General features: G+C 40.6%; 1 pseudogene; it reads right to left on the bottom strand.

Annotated features, from left to right (window-relative positions):
* Window positions 1-1,239: 1,239 nt before the first annotated feature.
* LOC119368639 lies at window positions 1,240-5,814 on the bottom strand (annotated as a pseudogene).
* Between the last annotated feature and the right edge of the window lie 18,116 nt (window positions 5,815-23,930).

A 23,930-nucleotide genomic window follows, 5' to 3' on the forward strand; every position in this document is an offset into this window, starting at 1 on the left:
AGAATTCTTGTGTTCGAGTAGCAATGATGTAGAGGAAAGGGACCAAAGCGAGTAATAACAATAGCAGAGGTATATCAGAACCTTTTGCGGCTGAGGTTAGTTGTTCTTGTATGTTTGATCTGCATTGAAGATTCATGTTCGTAGAACGGTTGCTTATGCTTGATATGTGTTCAATCTTATTTTTGTCGTTTGTACTTCTACTGGCTTGCTTTCTTCGAAGAACTCACATATTTGACTTACTGAGTCTTTGTAGTAAAGAAAAAAAAGTCATATCTTAAGTCGCAAATAATAGTGGAAGTACTTAGTTTATGAATGTAAAATGTGTTTGTCCGAAAAAACAAACTTACACAATTTGAACGACCATGTTAGTTACAGAAATAGATAATTAATTAGTACATTAGTGTTGAGTTAAGTTACAGTGATTGTACTGGCTTGTTCTCTTCCAAGAAGTCGCATGTTGGAATTATTGAATATTTGCACTGAGAAACTTTGGATGTCAAATGTTATAACATTATAACGCAAATAGTAATTGATGGTAAGTTTACATATGTAAAATGTGTTATAAGTTAGGAAACGGAAACTTGGACAATTTTAATGAGCATGTTAGTTATAGACACAGACACTTAATCACAAATTAGTGTTAAGCTGGTATTATTATATTATAGACTTGACTTTTGTGACTTAATGGATACAACATTTTTTTATAGATATGGTGTATAAGCTTTCAGAGACTTGCCCGGAACCTTTAGCTTGAGCGAAAGGGGAGGGAACCGGCTATTCGAACTAGCGGAAATGATTAATATTAGATTGTGAATTCAAATGTAGGCACTAGTTATGAAACTTATCCAGTTAAGTTAATTAGGGTGCCACATAGTAGTACGTGAATGTCTTTGTCAAGTTAGTTGGATGACTTAACAAAAATAAAATTTTATATTTTTAATGTTGTTACATCAATCTATAATCGTAAGTTTTCTGATATAAACATAAAGCTAAAGAGCAGTATGTTGAATCAAACATTTTATTGTACTACATCTCGTATCATATTAGTTGTTAAAATTTTATAGTCTGATAATTTAATTTTGAAGGTTCAAGTATTGATAAACTTTGGTATCACTAGGTACGTTCTTGCACGAGCCTCCTGTTACACTGATCTTTACACTGCAGAGTATTTTCTCGTTCCATCAAACTGCACAATCAGGCAAGCATCTATTTCAATCTGCAACACGTACAATGCCTCCATTATTTGTCGCTGGTTTCCAAGTTATCTGTGAGATCATCCTTGAGAAAATTCTTGAACCAGCCAGCAGAGCGCTTGGGGTACCGCTTTAGACCATGGTTGTAGTCCACATAGTGTAACCCAAACCGCACTGTGTACCCGCTCTCCCACTCGAAGTTGTCGAGCAGCGACCACACGAAATACCCCTTCACGTTTGCCCCGTCCCTACAGAAAATCAGTTGATGTAATATTTCGAGGCTTATTGATAGGGTCGGATTGTAAAATTAAGCTGCTACCACCAACCTGATCGCACTCAGCAGGGCAACAAGGTGCATGTGGTGGTAGTCTATCCTGGCATCGTCCTTGAGGGCTTCATTTAGTGGTAGTCTCTTGTTGTTGGCTTCATCGAATCCTAAAATACACAAAGAGAAAAATAATAATTCAGATAAGTTTTGATCTCATTGTTCCTATCTAGCGGAGGAAAATGCACTTGCTATTTTCAGTGATGTAGATGGTTGGATTGTGGTACTTCTCCTTGAGAAAAAGTAGCATATCATGGAGGCCTTGAGGGTAGACGTAGAGCCAAGGCGAAGCAGCCTACATGCAAGTCATTTACTCAACCCGAAAAAAGTTGGGAGAAAACTGAAGGACTGTTTATGCGGATAAGTTGCAAGTTACCTGAGGACCTATGGGGACACCATTTCGAATACCTGACATAATTGGACAATGTTAGCATGCAGTGCTAACATATGTAATCAGTGGCAATGTCTCTATTATTCACTTAATATTTATTTCTAAAAGGGAATAATTTCCTTGATATTATTAGGCTGGCCAATGAAGAACAAACACAAATTGATCGTTGATTGTGCATGATCGACTCGCCCGTAAGATTAGCTTGAGCATCAGTAGAGTAGCTGTTCCTCAGGCAATTAGATGGAGGAAGGCTATAAGCGTAGTTTGTACTGTAGTAGTTGATTCCAATGAAGTCAAATGCACCCTTCACCAATTTAGACTGTTGTCTGGTGAACTGTGGCAGGCGGTTTCCGACCAATACTTTCATGCTCTCGGGATAGTCTCCTCTGCTGAGTGGATCCAAAAACCTACAGCGGGTTTTATTCCTAGCATAAGATCAATTTTCATTCTCTTCTAAACACATAGGACGAAATTATGCCAACGTGAAACGTAAAGAGTTTACCATCCAAGCATAAATTCTATAGCACATTTCGTCGCAGCAACACTAGATTTTGTACGGGATAAGGGAGTAACCCAATATGAGACCAAAGCTATGCACACCCTGCATTTTGTTGATGTACACCATATCAATCACGTTCATGGACGAATTGCAGCTGCATGATATGATAAAGGGCTGGATCAGTCACCTTATATTTCTGTTTATACAATCTCACGGCTTCTGCATGAGCGAGTATCTGATGGTAGCCAACAATGTATGGCTCCCTCCCTGAATCCCCGTCACTACAGTTTGCCTCTTCCTAGGGAGAACACCGGCCAGGTGCAGCTACGCCCCGTGCATAACCTGAAACGCTGAAGGACCAGGGCTCGTTCAATGTGATCCAATGCTTCACCCGATCTCCGAATTCTCTGAAGCATACTTCAGCAAAGTCTTTATAGTCATTTCTGCACCAGTGTCCGTTGGTTATTTTGAAAGTTAACGTATACATGTTTCCACACGATACTACCTTCATAAAAATGAAATAGTTTTACAAAGCACGTAGCCACACTTTTTCAATCTTCAACAACTAATGTATAAAACATACGGAGTACTAAGGTACATTAGGAGAAATGTTTCAGTTTTACTTCTCATAAAAAAATACAATATATTTTGTAATTGTTTTGCTTACTTATTTAAAGTTACTCAAATAGAGTTGTATTGTGCTCATGTCTAAAACGTCACTCTAGGGAGTTATGTTCTTAGGAAATAAATAATGGTTGACTTTACATGATATTAGGGCTAAGAAATCCTCCATATTTATCTTCCAATCCTTGTGGAGAGTCCCAGTGAAAAAGGGTCACAAATGGTTGCACCCCTACAGATATAGAAAAGATTGCAAATCTTAAGAGTAATCTGATAAAATAAAGAAAGGACCCGATGTTCCATGCAGTTTAATCGATTACGTAATAAAACTAATTAAATATTTACGGTTCGACATCAGACCTTTTGACAACAGCTCATCGATCAAGTTGTTGTAATACTTAATACCTTCTCGGTTGACTCCACCTCTCAGAGTTCCATCTATTATGCATTAAACATTAATTAAGATCTATTGAACATTCTATATCGACTAGGAAATGGGAAGGTGATGCAAAATAGAGTATTCTACTAGGAAGAAAAATGAGAGTTGAGGTATCCAGTTTGAAAATATCATACCTGGAAGAATTCTCGTCCATGAGATGGAGAATCTGTATGCGTCCATTCCCATATCCTTCATGAGGCGCACATCTTCCTGCATTTTTTGGCAAATTAGGATCGGTACAACTCCCTTTGTTAGAAGATAATTGAAATTCTATGTTTGTCCTAAGTCAAACTTCATTAAGATTGACCAAATCTATACAAGGATACATCAACATCTACAACACCAAAATTTCTTCATTAGATGCATTATGAAATATATTTTCATATAATGTATATTTCATACTGTGGATCCTTGCAGACTTTCCTATAGATTTGCTCGAACTTCAAAAAGTTTTACTTAGGACAATGTATTATTTTTTAAACAGAGGGAATACCTAGTTTCTTTTTGTAGGATTGGAACTGAAATTCAAAGATCTTGTCACAATGTGATCTTGATTAGCAGCTTTGACCATATAATATGTGAAAAAGCTTATAGATCTAGTTGAAAAGCAAGACATATATATAAGTTATCCGTACCTTGTAAAGATGGTAGGAGTCCACTGCCACATCCCCATTGCTCTCGTCGGTGATTTTATCTGCAAAAATGTATTTACTCGGCATAGCTTTATTGAAATAGGGCTATTCTGCTCATTTGTATTCATTTTGTCGAAAGTAACATCATGATTTAAGCTCAATTTTAAATTCAAGTTACTTTGTTGGTGATCACACCATTGGTGGATAGAATGGCCTAGTTGTCCATATAACTACAAATATTTGATAATCACAAAAAAAAATTGCATCAAAAGTCGTAAGATACTCAGACATACGTTCTTGTAGACTATATTGCCATAATACTACTCCTTTTGTTAATATGCACAGTCTCTAACACCTAACTTTGACTCTATTTTTCTTACAGTTGTGTTTGTAAATAGTAATCTGGTACTATGCAAATATTTTCGCAAATAAATACATGTTTCTGTTTTTCACCTCACTATTCTAAACAACTTTTTGTACTAGTCGAAGTTGGAGAAGTTTAATTTTATGCTTTGCATGCGTGAGTAGTATATAATACTATATCATTACTACCATGTTTCTTATTCTAAGTTGCCTAACAATGTGTTAAATAAGAATTGATTTCCCAAGGATTTGATTAGCCTTGAGGTGTGCGCGTGTGATTTTTCCGTCCAATGGTTAAACACTATTAATGCTTTACGCGGTTAAATAAAAAGGTGATTTCTTGACCTCTCAAAAAAAAATATTTGATAATGTTCTTATTAACAAGATATGTACAACATTTTTTATAACAAAAAAGATAGATACACTGCATGTAAAAGATGCATATACTCTACATGCCTGGGTGCCGGTGAGTGAAGTTGTCCCAGATGCTTGATCCCCTGCCCCCCTCCATTGCACCACCCTCATACTGCAGCATGTGAATATCCAGCAAATTTGTAATAAGACGATGCTAGAACCAAAAAAAAAAAAACATAAAGTAGATATCACTAATTAAGAGTGAAATACTGTACTTCATTGATCCATGAATCCAAACTGATTGCACGCTTTAAGCCAACAACTCGAAAATGGATCAGATTTAGTTTATAAACTCGTTTATTTGATCAAATAGGACCAACACTGATTCTAGGCGGAAAAAAGGGCCACGTGGCTACCACATCAGCATTCCTTTAACCGTTCAAGAGCGGACTCATATTTACAAGGGACTTTTTGCAAAACAGCACCAATCTGATCCGATTAGCAAATCGCTTCGATTCTGTTGAAAATCCGTATTGAGGGTAATAAAATAAAAGTCCATGCAGGCTTGCTGACTACTAGAACAGCAAGTTGTTTCTGTATGAAATGCAGGGTACAGTAGATTGCAACATTTCTTTTTATGAGTTGTTGGTCAAAAGCATTCAATCAGTTTGAGTCCGGCCGATGAACGACTTAGCATCAGATTGTTATGCTACAGCTTTCATACTTGTAAACAGATTGTACTGAACAAAGGCAAGAAATCATGAATCAATGAAGAAAAAAACGAGTGAAAACCTGGTACGACGAGGAGGCCGTCCCAAAGACGAAGCCCTTGGGGAAGCTCCTCCGGCTTATCGGCTGCAGGCCATAGGCGCCGTCGTCGGCACCGGAAGCGACAACCAGAAGGAGAAGTGGGAGGAAAACCGCCAGCAAAGCTCTTGCAGCCATATGGTGTGATGACACCGGATATGTTTCAGCGTGAAAGGCTTCCCTTGGCACCACTTGCTCCCACTTCTATAGGCATGTGTTGAGTGTTGTATGTATATGTAGTAGATAGAAAAACAATCTGGACTTCTAATATATTCTTCTGAAATTATGTTGTTGATTGGATCGCAGTAACAGGGACGACACAGCCGTCTTGCCTGAAGGAAAATGTGCGTGCTGACTGACTCTAGCTGTAGCACGCGGCTAGCTAACTTTTTTTAGATACACGCGGCTAGCTAAGGGGAACTCCAAGGCGAATCATTAAATCACCTACAAATATCTTCACCGGATTGTCCTGACACTTTTAGCCATTCAACAATGGTTATCAAAATTGCTAGGACCTGTCTTGACGCCCGAAATTCCGTGAACCAGCACCACATTTTTTTCGAAGAAACCAGCACCATTTTTTTTTTGAAGAAACCAGCACCAAATTAAAAACTCGGTTGGTCTTTCCATCCAAAATCTCAATCTTGTAGTGAAAGGTCTTGCTTTATGCTATTCGTTGCATCGAAGAGCATATTTGTGAGGCAGATCCCTAAATGCAGAGTTTAATGTGCCAACCAAAGTCCATAGAGAAGAAAAATTGTACACTTATGCTCGTGGGCGTGCTGTGTACTTCTGCTGCATAGTACCAGCGATTCAGAGTTTTGTATCTCTTGTGCTGAACTCGAAAAGATGCCCCAACACCAGCGGGATAACTATCAAGCGGGCGCCGTCTGCAGATTACGAGCATCACTGGTAATCCATGAATTTGGCAGCTCTTCTGTCAACATTCAAGAAAATAATTCGGAGCATCGCATGGATGGCGAAATTTGTGTACCACACGGTCTATTAACTCGCTTTCACTGTTGACTATCGTACACATTCGGTACCGCTACTATTTGCTCTATATGTGTAGGCTAATCGAGACTTTCCTGAAGTTGCATTCTGTGTTCAGCTAGCACAATCGCGACTAATGTGCATCTCTTGTTGTAGTTGTACTAATGTACTGTACGCCATAATGGGAACCGTATGCCACAAGGGAAAATAAGCCGAAAGACGTCACGAAATCATTGTGAAATAAATGCCTGCACATACGTACTGATTTGATGAGTCACAAATTTTCCAACTACCAACTTTCAACAGTTAGCTTGAAGGTACAAAGGGAAAGCTTATTTTTGCTTTGAAACTCTGGACTTAGACTGTTAAGAGTTTTATCATTAACACACAGGTTCATTCTAACATGCGCCATAAAAATGGTTCATTTTAACATGTACATGCTTTTAAATACATCAACATCTTCTTACCATAGGAACATTTTTAAATTCGAGTTGCATATGTATTAAAAAAAACTGTTTGCACATTCCAAAAAAAGTTGGTCTCTTGTAAGAAAGTGTTCATACATGCTGGGAAAATGTTCACCCAGTGTTAAAAAAATGTTCACCCCTTGTTAAATGCAGTACATATTTTTTCGGAATGTATGCACATTATTTTGGAATGCTATAAACATTTGCATTTGGTGTCAAGAATATCGACGAAAGCATACAAGAGAACATTTGGAAATTTGACTTGGGAATGGAAATGCAGTGCATAATAAATTGGATTGTTGCTTTGAACAATTTGTTTAAAAAAATTGATGCAAGATAACATGGAGGTTTCTTGATTGTGGTAATTACTTGGATTGATCTGGATATTACTATAAACAAATTGGTGTAAAGAATATTTTGTAGAAAACATACAATTAGGATATTTGTTTTGGTTCCCGCAAAAAAAAGTATATTTGTCTTGGATTTTTTTTGTTTCTTCTAAAGTACACATTTACGAAAGAGTATACTAGTTGGTGTAAAGAAAATTTTGAAGAAAACATACAAGTCTACACCGGAAAATTTGACTTTGAAATAAAAATGCAGTACATAATCAATTTGATTTGTTTTCCGAAACATTTTGTTTCGAAGAACATGATTGTTGTTATAAAAAATAATTTGAAAATAGCATGGAGCTTCTTGTGTTGTGGAAATTACTTTAATTGATCTAGAGTTGAAAAAATTAAACTGTGTTGGTGTAAATGATATTAGAAAAACATCAGTGGCACTCTCTCACTGCAAATCATTAACATGTAGTCTTTAATCAAAAAGAGAGAGAAAACGGTCCATACTTGTCACCTACTCCCCTGATGTGCTATGCTAATAACTTAATGATACAACTCTTCTCCCTCTAGCTTGATTTCTGACATGTTTCTAGACCAGCGTCAGTACTGTAAATGGATGTATAGCTCTTTCCCAACTACTTTGTGTGAACCTGTATTGCAATATCAGTTTATTGATGCACAAATCATCAAACAACCACTGACGGACACAATTGCTAGCGTAGATAGCGCCGATTTCCAAACGTCTGCCTCCCTCCATTTATCCCTATGGTTCCTTCTTTGAAGTTATCAATGACATCCTTGCAACCTCAGGCAATGTGCACTCTCTAAAGTGATAAATCTACCGCTAGGGTAGCCTTCCCGGCAGGCAAGCGCTTTGAGCATTCGACAGAGGATCCATGACCCCCTTGATGACCAATTCCAAGGCACCCCAGATACTTCTACTGATGCCATTGTTATCTGATACCCCAGATAGTGGTGTTCGATGCTACTGATGTTGAGAATACCCCTTTGATGCCATTGTTATATTATCCTTGCACAAGGCATGAACAACACAATTTTCACTATCCTTCGTGAGCGCACTATCAACGTTTATCTTTGTCTACATGGGGAGCCAACAATCGAGCTCTCGCCACCACCCTTGGATGTGAAGTAGGAGTGGTTTGCTTGGCCGGGGCATGCAAATCAGATATGAATGATCATATGAAACTATGAGTCAAGATTGGAATTTGGAAGGTCTCATTGTGAATAGTCTTTCTTCCATTTGTCCAAATGTCCCATTGGGAGACTGCCATAACAACAGTGAAATCCACATGTGACAATGAAGCATTCATCGAGAATAGCATGTTCTTGGATTTTTTTTCTTCTATTACAGCCTTGACACTCATATTCTTCGTGAGTTCCTCTTTCGATAGAGCCCAAACACATCTGAACATGGAGCAATCAAATAGGGCTTGTTTGGTTCCCTCCATCTGTGTCTTGATTCAGCCTAGCTTAGCTAATGCATGCTCTAAACTATGTTATGCAATTCGTTTGGTGGCCCACATAACCCCGGGTTGCATTAGAGAACAAACACTACCATGATGTTTGGCTGCAAGCATGTGCTCTCTAGATGCAACATATTGTTGTTTGGTTACATGCAAGGCATGCGGTGTGGTAAACTCTTCTTCGAGTGGTGAGGTTACCAACAATAGAAGGAACATAGATTCAGTCACTTTAACTGAAGGAAATATGCCCTAGAGGCAATAATAAAGTTATTATTTATTTCCTCATATCATGATAAATGTTTATTATTCATGCTAGAATTGTATTAACCGGAAACATGATACATGTGTGAATACATAGACAAACATATAGTCACTAGTATGCCTCTACTTGACTAGCTCATTAATCAAAGATGGTTATGTTTCCTAACCATAGACATGTGTTGTCATTTGATTAATGGGATCACATCATTAGGAGAATGATGTGATTGACATGACCCATCCCGTTAGCTTAGCACTTGATCGTTTAGTATTCTGCTATTGCTTTCTTCATGACTTATACATGTTCCTGTAACTATAAGAATTATGCAACTCCCGTTTACTGGAGGAACACTTTGGGTACTACCAAACGTCACAACGTAACTGGGTGATTATAAAGGAGTACTACAGGTGTCTCCGAAGGTACATGTTGAGTTGGCATATTTTGAGATTAGGTTTTTGTCACTCCAATTGTCGGAGAGGTATCTCTGGGCCCTCTCGGTAATACTCATCACTTAAGCCTTGCAAGCATTATAACTAATAAGTTAGTTATGAGATGACGTATTACAGAACGAGTAAAGAGACTTGCCGGTAACGAGATTGAACTAGGTATTGGATACCGACGATCAAATCTCGGGCAAGTAACATACCGATGACAAAGGGAACAACGTATGTTGTTATGCGGTTTGACCGATAAAGATCTTCGTAGAATATGTAGGAACCAATATGGGCATCCAGGTCCCGCTATTGGTTATTGACCGAGAATGGTTTTAGGTCATGTCTACATAATTCTCGAACCCGTAGGGTCCGCACGCTTAACGTTTCGATGACAGTTTTATTATGAGTTTATACGTTTTGATGTACCGAAGTTTGTTCGGAGTCCCAGATGTGATCACGGACATGACAAGGAGTCTCGGAATGGTCGAGACATAAAGATTGATATATTGGAAGCCTATGTTTGGACGTCAGAATGGTTCTGGGTGAAATCGGCATTTTACCGGAGTACTGGGAGGTTACCGGAACCCCCCGGGGGGTTAATGGGCCTACTTGGGCCACGAGGGAGAAGAGGGAAGGAGCCAGGAGGGGGCCGCGCGCCCCTCCCGCTCCTAGTCCGAATAGGACAAGGGAAGGGGGGCGGCGCCCCCCCTTTCCTTTCCATCTTCCTCCTCTTTCCCCCCTTCTCCTACTCCTACTTGGAAAGAGGGAGTCCTACTCCCGGTGGGAGTAGGACTCCCCCCCTTGGCGCACCCTCTAGGCCGGCCGCCTCCTCCCCCCCTTGGCTCCTTTATATACGGGGGCGGGGGGCACCCCAAAGACACACAAGTTGATCTACAGATCGTTCCTTAGCCGTGTGCGGTGCCCCCCTCCACCATATTCCACCTCGGTCATATCGTCGCGGAGTTTAGGCGAAGCCCTGCGCCGGTAGAACATCATCATCGTCACCACGTCGTCGTGCTGACGGAACTCATCTTCGGAGCCTTTGCTGGATCGGAGGGCCGGAGATCGTCATCGAGCTGAACGTGTGCTGAACTCGGAGGCCCCGTACGTTCGGTGCTTGGATCGGTCGGATCGTGAAGACGTACGACTACATCAACCGCGTTGTGCTAACGCTTCCGCTTACGGTCTACGAGGGTACGTGGACGAACACTCTCCCCTCTCGTTGCTATATCATCACCATGATCTTGCGTGTGCGTAGGAATTTTTTTGAAATTACTACGTTCCCCAACAGTGGCATCCGAGCCTGGTTTTATGCTTTGATGTTATATGCACGAGTAGAACACAAGTGAGTTGTGGGCGATACAAGTCATACTGCTTACCAGCATGTCATACTTTGGTTCGGCGGTATTGTGAGATGAAGCGGCCCGGACCGACATTACGCGTACGCTTACGCGAGACTGGTTTCACCGTTGCGAGCACTCGTGCTTAAAGGTGGCTGGCGGGTGTCTGTCTCTCTCACTTTAGCTGAATTGAGTGTGGCTACGCCCGGTCCTTGCGAAGGTTAAAACAACACCAACTTGACGAACTATCGTTGTGGTTTTTGATGCGTAGGTAAGAACGGTTCTTGCTAAGCCCGTAGCAGCCACGTAAAATTTGCAACAACAAAGTAGAGGACGTCTAACTTGTTTTTGCAGGGCATGTTGTGATGTGATATGGTCAAGACGTGATGCTATATTTTATTGTATGAGATGATCATGTTTTGTAACCGAAGTTATCGGCAACTGGCAGGAGCCATATGGTTGTCGCTTTATTGTATGAAATGCAAATGCCCTGTAATTGCTTTACTTTATCACTAAGCGGTAGCGATAGTCGTAGAAGCAATAGATGGCGTAACGACAACGATGCTACGATGGAGATCAAGGTGTCGCGCCGGTGACGATGGTGATCATGACGGTGCTTCGAAGATGGAGATCACAAGCACAAGATGATGATGGCCATATCATATCACTTATATTGATTGCATGTGATCTTTATCCTTTATGCATCTTATCTTGCTTTGATTGACGGTAGCATTTTAAGATGATCTCTCACTAATTATCAAGAAGTGTTCTTCCTGAGTATGCACCGTTGCGAAAGTTCTTCGTGCTGAGACACCACGTGATGATCGGGTGTGATAGGCTCTACATTCAAATACAACGGGTGCAAAACAGTTGCACACGCGGAATACTCAGGTTATACTTGACGAGCCTAGCATATACAGATATGGCCTCAGAACACGGAGACCGAAAGGTCGAGCATGAATCATATAGTAGATATGATCAACATAGCGATGTTCACCATTGAAACTACTCCATCTCACGTGATGATCGGACATGGTCTGGTTGATTTGGATCACGTGATCACTTAGATGACTAGAGAGATGTCTGTCTAAGTGGGAGTTCTTAAGTAATATGATTAAATTGAACTTAAATTTATCATGAACTTAGTACCTGATAGTATCTTGCTTGTCTATGTTTGTTTGAGGATAGATGGCTCGTGCTGTTGTTCCGTTGAATTTTAATGCGTTCCTTGAGAAAGCAAAGTTGAAAGATGATGGTAGCAATTACACGGACTGAGTCCGTAACCTGAGGATTATCTTCATTGCTGCACAGAAAAGTTACGTCCTGGAAGCACCACTGGGTGCCAGGCCTGCTGCTGATGCAACTGACGATGTTAAGAACGTCTGGCAGAGCAAAGCTGATGACTACTCTATAGTTCAGTGTGCCATGCTTTACGGCTTAGAACCGGGCCTTCAACGACGTTTTGAACGTCATGGAGCATATGAGATGTTCCAGGAGTTGAAGTTAATATTTCAAGCAAATGCCTGGATTGAGAGACATGAAGTCTCCAATAAGTTCTATAGCTGCAAGATGGAGGAGAATAGTTCTATCAGTGAACACATACTCAAAATGTCTGGGTATAATAATCACTTGATTCAACTGGGAGTTAATCTTCCTGATGATAGTGTCATTGACAGAATTCTCCAATCACTGCCACCAAGCTACAAGAGCTTCGTAATGAACTATAATATGCAAGGGATGAACAAGACTATTCCCGAGCTCTTCGCGATGCTGAAAGCCGCGGAGGTAGAAATCAAGAAGGAGCATCAAGTGTTGATGGTTAACAAAACCACTAGTTTCAAGAAGAAGGGCAAAGGGAAGAAGAAGGGGAACTTCAAAAAGAACGGCAAGAAAGTTGCTGCTCAAGAGAAGAAACCCAAGTCTGGACCTAAGCCTGAAACTGAGTGCTTGTACTGCAAGCAGACTGGACACTGGAAGCGGAACTGCCCCAAGTATTTGGCGGATAAGAAGGATGGCAAAGTGAACAAAGGTATATGTGATATACATGTTATTGATGTGTACCTTACTAATGCTTGCAGTAGCACCTGGGTATTTGATACTGGTTCTGTTGCTAATATTTGCAACTCGAAATAGGGACTACAGATTAAGCGAAGATTAGCTAAGGACGAGGTGACGATGCGCGTGGGAAACGATTCCAAAGTCGATGTGATCGCGGTCGGCACGCTACCTCTACATCTACCATCGGGATTAGTATTAGACCTAAATAATTGTTATTTGGTGCCAGCGTTGAGCATGAACATTATATCTGGATCTTGTTTGATGCGAGACGGTTATTCATTTAAATCAGAGAATAATGGTTGTTCTATTTATATGAGTAATATCTTTTATGGTCATGCACCCTTGAAGAGTGGTCTATTTTTATTGAATCTCGATAGTAGTGATACACATATTCATAGTGTTGAAACCAAAAGATGCAGAGTTGATAATGATAGTGCAACTTATTTGTGGCACTGCCGTTTAGGTCATATCGGTGTAAAACGCATGAAGAAACTCCATACTGATGGGCTTTTGGAATCACTTGATTATGAATCACTTGGTACTTGCGAACCATGTCTTATGGGCAAGATGACTAAAACGCCATTCTCCGGTACTATGGAGAGAGCAACAGATTTGTTAGAGATCATACATACAGATGTATGTGGTCCAATGAATGTTGAGGCTCGTGGCGGATATCGTTATTTTCTCACCTTCACAGATGATTTAAGCAGATATGGGTATATCTACTTAATGAAACACAAGTCTGAAACATTTGAAAAGTTCAAGGAATTTCAGAGTGAAGTGGAAAATCATCGTAACAAGAAAATAAAGTTGCTACGATCTGATCGTGGAGGAGAATATTTGAGTTATGAGTTTGGTCTACACTTGAAACAATGCGGGATAGTCTCGCAACTCATGCCACCTGGAACACCAAAATGAAATGGTGTGTCCGAACGTCGTAATCGTACATTACTTGATATGGTGCGATCTATGATGTCTCTTACTGATTTACCGCTATCGTTTTGGGGTTATGCTTTAGAGACGGCCGCATTCACGTTAAATAGGGCACCATCAAAATCCGTTGAGACGACACCTTATAAACTGTGGTTTGGCAAGAAACCAAAGTTGTCGTTTCTTAAAGTTTGGGGCTGCGATGCTTATGTGAAGAAACTTCAACCAGATAAGCTCGAACCCAAATCGGAGAAATGTGTCTTCATAGGATACCCAAAGGAGACTATTGGGTACACCTTCTATCACAAATATGAGGGCAAGATTTTCGTTGCAAAATTCGGATCCTTTCTAGAGAAGGAGTTTCTCTCGAAAGAAGTGAGTGGGAGGAAAGTAGAACTTGACGAGATAACTGTATCTACTCCCTTATTGGAAAGTAGTTCATCACAAGAACCGGTTCCTGTGACAACTACACCAATCAGTGAGGAAGCTAATGATATTGATCATTAAACTTCAGATCAAGTTTCTACAGAACCTCGTAGGTCTACCAGAGTAAGATCCGCACCAGAGTGGTACGGTAATCCTATTCTGGAAGTCATGTTACTTGACCATGATGAACCTACGAACTATGAGGAAGCGATGATGAGCCCAGATTCCGCAAAATGGCTTGAGGCCATGAAATCTGAGATGGGATCCATGTATGAAAACAAAGTATGGACTCTAGTTGACTTGCCCGATGATCGGCAAGCTATTGAGAATAAATGGATTTTTAAGAAGAAGACTGACGCTGATGGTAATGTTACTGTCTATAAAGCTCGACTTGTTGCGAAAGGTTTTCGACAAGTTCAAGGGGTTGACTACAATGAGACTTTCTCACCCGTAGCGATGCTTAAGTCTGTCCGAATCATGTTAGCTATTGCTGCATTTCATGATTATGAAATTTGGCAAATGGATGTCAAGGCTGCATTCTTGAATGGATTTCTAGAAGAAGAGTTGTATATGATGCAGCCGGAAGGTTTTGTTGATCCAAAAGGTGCTAACAAAGTGTGCAAGCTCCAGCGTTCCATTTATGGACTGGTGCAAGCATCTCGGAGTTGGAATAAACGCTTTGATAGTGTGATCAAAGCATATGGTTTTATACAGACTTTTGGAGAAGTCTGTATTCACAAGAAAGTGAGTGGGAGCTCTGTAGCATTTCTAGTTCTATATATAGATGACATATTGTTAATTGGAAATGATATAGAATTTCTGGATAGCATAAAGGGATACTTGAATAAAAGTTTTTCAATGAAAGACCTCGGTGAAGCTGCTTATATATTGGGCATCAAGATCTATAGAGATAGATCAAGACGCTTAATAGGACTTTCACAAAGCACATACCTTGACAAAATTTTGAAAAAGTTCAAAATGGATCAGGCAAAGAAAGAATTCTTGCCTGTGCTACAAGGTGTGAAGTTGAGTCAAACTCAATGCCCGACCACAGCAGAAGATAGAGATAAAATGAAAGATGTTCCCTATGCTTCAGCCATAGGCTCTATCATGTATGCAATGCTGTGTACCAGACCTGACGTATGCTCAGCAATAAGCTTGGCAGGAAGGTACCAAAGTAATCCAGGAGTGGATCACTGGACAGCGGTCAAGAACATCCTAAAATACCTGAAAAGGACTAAGGATATGTTTCTCGTATATGGAGGTGACAAAGAGCTAGTCGGAAAAGGTTACGTCGATGCAAGCTTTGACACTGATCCGGACGATTCTAAATCGCAAACCGGATACGTGTTTATATTAAACGGTGGAGTTGTAAGTCGGTGCAGTTCTAAACAAAGCATCGTAGCGGGATCTACATGTGAAGCGGAGTACATAGCTGCTTCTGAAGCAGCGAATGAAGGAGTCTGGATGAAGGAGTTCATTTCCGATCTAGGTGTCATACCTAGTGCATCGGGACCAATGAAGATCTTCTGTGACAATACTGGTGCAATTGCCTTGGCAAAGGAATCCAGATTTCACAAGAGGACCAAGCACATCAAGAGACGCTTCAATTCCATTCGGGACCAAGTCCAAGTGGGAGACATAGAGATTTGCAAGATACATACGGATCTGAATGTTGCAGACCCGTTGACTAAGCCTCTCTCACGAGCAAAACATGATCAACACCAAGACTCCATGGGTGTTAGAATCATTACTATGTAATCTAGATTATTGACTCTAGTGCAAGTGGGAGACTGAAGGAAATATGCCCTAGAGGCAATAATAAAGTTATTATTTATTTCCTCATATCATGATAAATGTTTATTATTCATGCTAGAATTGTATTAACCGGAAACATGATACATGTGTGAATACATAGACAAACATATAGTCACTAGTATGCCTCTACTTGACTAGCTCATTAATCAAAGATGGTTATGTTTCCTAACCATAGACATGTGTTGTCATTTGATTAATGGGATCACATCATTAGGAGAATGATGTGATTGACATGACCCATCCCGTTAGCTTAGCACTTGATCGTTTAGTATTCTGCTATTGCTTTCTTCATGACTTATACATGTTCCTGTAACTATGAGAATTATGCAACTCCCCTTTACAGGAGGAACACTTTGGGTACTACCAAACGTCACAACGTAACTGGGTGATTATAAAGGAGTACTACAGGTGTCTCCGAAGGTACATGTTGAGTTGGCGTATTTCGAGATTAGGTTTTTGTCACTCCGATTGTCGGAGAGGTATCTCTGGGCCCTCTCGGTAATACTCATCACTTAAGCCTTGCAAGCATTATAACTAATAAGTTAGTTATGAGATGACGTATTACAGAACAAGTAAAGAGACTTGCCGGTAACGATATTGAACTAGGTATTGGATACCGACGATCAAATCTCGGGCAAGTAACATACCGATGACAAAGGGAACAACGTATGTTGTTATGCGGTTTGACCGATAAAGATCTTCGTAGAATATGTAGGAACCAATATGGGCATCCAGGTCCCGCTATTGGTTATTGACCGAGAATGGTTTTAGGTCATGTCTACATAATTCTCGAACCCGTAGGGTTCGCACGCTTAACGTTTCGATGACAGTTTTGTTATGAGTTTATACGTTTTGATGTACCGAAGTTTGTTCGGAGTCCCAGATGTGATCACAGACATGGCGAGGAGTCTCGGAATGGTCGAGACATAAAGATTGATATATTGGAAGCCTATGTTTGGATGTTGGAATGGTTCCGGGTGAAATCGGCATTTTACCGGAGTACCGGGAGGTTACCGGAACCCCCCGGGGGGTTAATGGGCTTACTTGGGCCACGAGCGAGAAGAGGGAAGGAGCCAGGAGGGGGCCGCGCGCCCCTCCCCCTCCTAGTCCGAATAGGACAAGGGAAGGGGGGCAGTGCCCCCCCTTTCCTTCCCATCTTCCTCCTCTTTCCCCCCTTCTCCTACTCCTACTTGGAAAGAGGGAGTCCTACTCCCGGTGGGAGTAGGACTCCCCCCTTGGCGCGCCCTCTAGGCCGGCCGCCTCCTCCCCCCCTTGGCTCCTTTATATACGGGGGCGGGGGGCACCCCAAAGACACACAAGTTGATCTACGGATCGTTCCTTAGCCGTGTGCGGTGCCCCCCTCCACCATATTCCACCTCGGTCATATCGTCGCGGAGTTTAGGCGAAGCCCTGCGCCGGTAGAACATCATCATCGTCACCACGCCGTCGTGCTGACGGAACTCATCTCCAGAGCCTTTGCTGGATCGGAGGGCCGGAGATCGTCATCGAGCTGAACGTGTGCTGAACTCGGAGGCCCCGTACGTTCGGTGCTTGGATCGGTCGGATCGTGAAGACGTACGACTACATCAACCGCGTTGTGCTAACGCTTCTGCTTACGGTCTACGAGGGTACGTGGACGAACACTCTCCCCTCTCGTTGCTATATCATCACCATGATATTGCGTGTGCGTAGGAATTTTTTTGAAATTACTACGTTCCCCAACATTAACAAACATAGATCAAACCACAATCATAGCACAAGCATACCACATTAACAAAATAGATCAAGACATACATAAAAGTGGCAAGCAGACAACCACACAATCATAGGCAGAGAACACAAGAACGGGACTAAACATTACAAATCTTCGATTATTGCAAGTGTTAGGTCATGCTCGCCGCACTTGACCACCACCTCGGCACTAAAAAGGTCGAATATTACCACCTTGAAACTATCCTTTGTGAGGAACTTGAAGGTGACCATGTACCCAAATTCTAAATTAACTTAAGTTGTATTTTTTTGAGTGAATTAATATTGGGTCTCGTCAATATATTTATGAAAAATGTTACTAAATTAATTTAGTTTTGTAATGTTGATGCATTTAATTTTCTAGACTCGTCATAAGTTTTTTATGACTTAGGATAAAATTAGAACTCTATTAGTTTAGAATGGAGAAAGTATTCTACCTGTTTTTATGCGGGAAAAAGTATTCTGTGAGTAGTAGTAGAGATGCAAATATGCATGGACCAGCCAATAAAGAGATGATGGGTATTTAAACTAAAAAATCTCCCATAGCAGAACATTTCACCAATAACAGAGGTCCATACCTACATGCACATTTCATTATTACCAAACTTATCTACTTAGACATAAATACAATATAAGTCGTTACAGCAAAAAAAGCTACCAACAAAATGACTAAAGGAGCGACCACTCCATTTGGGTCATCCGGTTTCACCCATCATTTGAATCATCCTGGTAGCGCTCTTTGATCCATCCAAACATATCACGCATGGTAAGCTTCATCACCTTTGTCAGGCCACCTTTGGTCCGCAGAGTTCTGTAAATCCCAAGCCAATAGATTCTGAGGTGCTTTATGCCCACGAATTCATAGTACACCGTTATGATGTACAGATATATATTAAGCGTCCTGAGATAAAAAAGAACATAGTATTATTTCAAACACAAAAGTAAGTAAGCATGGTAAAAAATAATGCACAATTATAGTAGGTTGGAAGCGAAAATATTAGGGAATAAAGTTAGATTTCGTTGTGGGAAATTGAGCCTTTGTCCATATTGAACAGCCTTCTTCCAGCTTCAATAAAAAAACTACTTGCCATAGTTAAGTATCATTACTTACAGAAAATAAATTGCAATAGTTCAAGAATTTGGTGACTATACCCATGTTTTTTTTTCAAACACAGATCTTATTTTGTATCAGAAGAAGAACACCAAGAAGTCACAAAGTATAAAAGCACTCACAAATTAAACCTAAAAGATTTCTTCTTCATTATTGACAAGATTGATCGTCAACTCGTGGGTTGGCGAGGTGTTCTCCTCACCCTAGAAGGCCGTGCTATTTTGGTTAGGACAGTGCTTCGAGACTTACCAATCAATGCCATAACCGCTCTCCTGCTTCCTATGGGTATTGTCTAGGAAATCGATAAACGTTGTCGGGCCTTTTTCTGGGCGGGTCAGGCTAAAGTTTCGGGCGGACAGTGTAAAGTGGCTTGGGAATTTGTATGTGCGCCGTTCTCTCGAGGGGGTCTAGGTTTTTCTTCTCTGCACCACTTAAACTCTTGCCTACTGCTTTCCCACCTAAATAAGCTTCACTCAACTTTTGCTTCTGGGGCTCGCTCCCACCTTCCTGTCAAGTATGGATGGTCAGATAACCGGGACCTTGATACTCCTCACCCTTTTGAATCTAGCATTTAGCATGATATGGCCAAGGGGCTTGAATTTTTCCGTTCAATAACGAAGGTGCATGTTGGCAATGGTATGACCACCGCCTTTTGGCTGGACCTTTGGGTTCAAAACTCCACCCAAAATCTCGCAACAATTTTCCCTGCTCTCTTCTCCCATACGTTCTGACCTTCAGCCAGTGTTGCCCGGGTACTAAGCATTCCTAATTTTAATCTGGATTTGGCACCACGCCTTTCTCATGTCGCTGAGCTGGAACTAGAAAACCTACGCGCTATGTTGGCAACTGTCTCCTTGAATGTGCAGGTACTTGACAAACAAATTGGACGTATCGACGGCAAGCTGCTGGCTTGCAACTCGGCTTACAAGGCTATTTGGAGCGACAAGCCAATCGACTACTTCGCTCCGGCCATTTGGAAAAATTATGCACCCAAAAAATGCAGAATTTTTCTATGGCTCGCAAGTAAAAATCGACTCTTCACCAACGATAGACGCTTCAACAGGGGCATATCTGACTCCGACTGCTACCCGTTCTGCCCAGCCTCTGAATCAACGAGTCACCTATTCCTTCAATGCCCCGATCTTCGCCCTCTTTGGCAGGAACTGAGCTCTCTTTCTACTTCAGTACCGTCGGACTTTCAGCATCTTTGGGGCATGGACCTGGCCAACAGACCACGATCAACGGTCATCATTGCTATTCTCTGGAATATCTGGAAAAGAAGAAATGCAAAAGTCTTTAGGCAGGATTTGCAACCTATCCACCTCATCGCCCGCTCAGCTACAGACGACCTCATGCTTTGGTCCAATAGATGCTCCAATGAGCAGGCCGTGAACCTTCTGCGTGATTGGTGTACTATGTTGTTCCACTTATCTATGAGATTGTAACCCAACTATTTTTGTAATCTCTCCCTCCCCCAACTTTCAACCTTTGTAAATGTACTCTATCTTATAATGAAATGGTTCAGGCCGGCGTAAGCCCGCCGTAGGCCCGTCAAAAAAAAGAAAGCCGACCGATACAATCTACAAACCTAGCAAAAAAGAAAGAAGCAATAGAAAAAAGGCTAAAGCCTAAACCAGAAGGGTTAGCAGGGCATTAACAGTTTCGATAAGCTGTCATGGAGGTTCAAATTGGTAAAAAAAGAACTCAATCAAGAGGCAGTAGCAACTAGCAACTGTGGCTTTTCATTTAGCAGGGAGCTGAGGAATCAAACCTAGCTGGGTTGAGTGAGCGCAAAAGCTGCTAGTCCACTGAGCAACATTCAGAGTTCAACGGTATTTGCTAATCTAGGCTAATGTTCTAAAGTGGGTTTGCAATGGTATGTGCCCAATATACACTGTCCTTCAACTGAACACCTACATTCCTCAATAAGATCGAGCTGGTAATGAAGGAACTTTATCCACATACTGAATGAATAGAGTCAGGTGCCCCCTAATTTTAAAACCCAAACATGCCACTAATTTTGAAACCAAGCCTGGTTTTCTAACAAAATAAGAAGCAACAACAGCGTCATCCTTATGGAACTAGATATCATCAATTTTAAGTAAATAATGGATCTGTAGCTATGTTTGCAATCAGCACGAGACGATAGCAACTCATAGGGCAATGCCTATCTATATCTAAAGAACTAAAATACGCTGATCATGAATTGGTTCGTGAAATTGAGGTGGCAATATGTCCAGTTCATTTTACAGAAACTGTGGAAGGGTAGCTGCCTACCTAAGCAAAAGGTTTACTTGGCTTCTTCTCAAGGATCGGTTAAACACTAGAGACAAATGATGCAAAGAAGGCACTAGCAACTGAACTCTGTTTCAACTTGTGTGTTGTGCCCGCAAAATTTACATTAATCCTGAGATCACACTTTTTTTTAATGTATTCGCACAAAAGTGTTTAATTTTTGCCAAGGCCAGCTGGGCCTCTGTTCCCTGGTACTTCGACCTCAGACTCTTTCAATAAGACCAAGGTTCTATTCTAGGGACAGTGCTTCATTGAGCTGGTAGCATGCGCAGCTTGGAATATTTGGAAACAGAAAATGGATTTACAATTGAGCATAAGCCACCTAGCTTTGGAAGATGGAAGGTTCAATTCAATACAGGCTTGCATCTCATCACTCATCATATCAAGGACAACAAAATACCACTTTTAAAGGCTTGGAAAGAATCTCTCTGTTTCTCATTAACACCAAATCCCTCTTAACTCGTATTTTCCCCGTAAAAAAACACCAAATCCCTCTAACCCCCTTTCCCTCTGTCCATGTAGTCCTAGCTTTGTAAAGTCTCTGTAGTTTCTTTCCCTTTTACTATTAATAAACCCTGACAGTCTCTCAGGTCAAAAAAGAGAATAAAAGAACTACTAGTTGTAACTATGATGCATTGAAACCATATATAGCAGGTAATGCAAGTGTTATGCTGAAATACTAACCAGATCCAATCCACAAGAACACCGTAAAAACCCTAGCATAAGCACAAAACAATGTATTAATTAGTGAAGCATGTAATTGCCTAGCCTTCCTAGAAAAGTGTGTAGAGCATTGTAACTGTTTGTTAGGAGAAATATCGCACCTGATAAGCACTGTTGTCCTTGAAAGACAATATAAGTAGAAGAACTGCAGGGAAAACAAGCCTTGTGATATCAACCAAGGTTGTAGAGAGGTGGCAAAAAGCACAATTAACACCTAGCGTTTCTTTTAAAAACTTTGCTAGAGACAAATCAGCAAAGATATAGGTGAAGAATAGTAGGAGATTACATAACCATTGATATCGCCGGCGTCGCAGATGATGAATATTCTTTTAGAAAGGAGGCGCCTCTTTAAAGTATCATGAGACAATTAACTAGAACACAATTTCAATTATTAAACAACCTTATAGTCGAGTTCTTCAGAATAATGCCTTTTTCATATTTCGAAAAAGGCTTTCGCCCTGCTTTTTCATATACATGCTTATATCTTATAATATAAACATTAAATTCGTGAAAACGAAAAAACATTAAATCCATGATGTTTGGCTGCAAGCATGTGCTCTCTAGATGCAACATATTGTTGTTTGGTTACATGCAAGGCATGCGGTGTGGTAAACTCTTCTTCGAGTGGTGAGGTTACCAGCAATAGAAGGAACATAGATTCAGTCACTTTAACAAACATAGATCAAACCACAATCATAGCACAAGCATACCACATTAACAAAATAGATCAAGACATACATAAAAGTGGCAAGCAGACAACCACACAATCATAGGCAGAGAACACAAGAACGGGACTAAACATTACAACTCTTAGATTATTGCAAGTGTTAGGTCATGCTCGCCGCACTTGACCACCACCTCGGCACTAAAAAGGTCGAATATTACCACCTTGAAACTATCCTTTGTGAGGAACTTGAAGGTGACCATGTACCCAAATTCCAAATTAACTTAAGTTGTATTTTTTTTGAGTGAATTAATATTGGGTCTCGTCAATATATTTATGAAAAATGTTACTAAATTAATTTAGTTTTGTAATGTTGATGCATTTAATTTTCTAGACTCGTCATAAGTTTTTTATAACTTAGGATAATTAGAACTCTATTAGTTTAGAATGGATAAAGTATTCTACCTGTTTTTATGCGGGAAAAAGTATTCTGTGAGTAGTAGTAGAGATGCAAATATGCATGGACCAGCCAATAAAGAGATGATGGGTATTTAAACTAAAAAATCTCCCATAGCAGAACATTTCACCAATAACAGAGGTCCATACCTACATGCACATTTCATTATTACCAAACTTATCTACTTAGACATAAATACAATATAAGTCGTTACAGCAAAAAAAGCTACCAACAAAATGACTAAAGGAGCGACCACTCCATTTGGGTCATCCGGTTTCACCCATCATTTGAATCATCCTGGTAGCGCTCTTTGATCCATCCAAACATATCACGCATGGTAAGCTTCACCACCTTTGTCAGGCCACCTTTGGTCCGCAGAGTTCTGTAAATCCCAAGCCAATAGATTCTGAGGTGCTTTATGCCCACGAATTCATAGTACACCGTTATGATGTACAGATATATATTAAGCGTCCTGAGATAAAAAAGAACATAGTATTATTTCAAACACAAAAGTAAGTAAGCATGGTAAAAAATAATGCACAGTTATAGTAGGTTGGAAGCGAAAATATTAGGGAATAAAGTTAGATTTCGTTGTGGGAAATTGAGCCTTTGTCCATATTGAACAGCCTTCTTCCAGCTTCAATAAAAAAACTACTTGCCATAGTTAAGTATCATTACTTACAGAAAATAAACTGCAATAGTTCAAGAATCTGGTGACTATACCCATGTTTTTTTTTCAAACACAGATCTTATTTTG

Source organism: Triticum dicoccoides, chromosome 2B, assembly GCF_002162155.2.
Source record: "Triticum dicoccoides isolate Atlit2015 ecotype Zavitan chromosome 2B, WEW_v2.0, whole genome shotgun sequence".
Taxonomy (NCBI): domain Eukaryota; kingdom Viridiplantae; phylum Streptophyta; class Magnoliopsida; order Poales; family Poaceae; genus Triticum; species Triticum dicoccoides.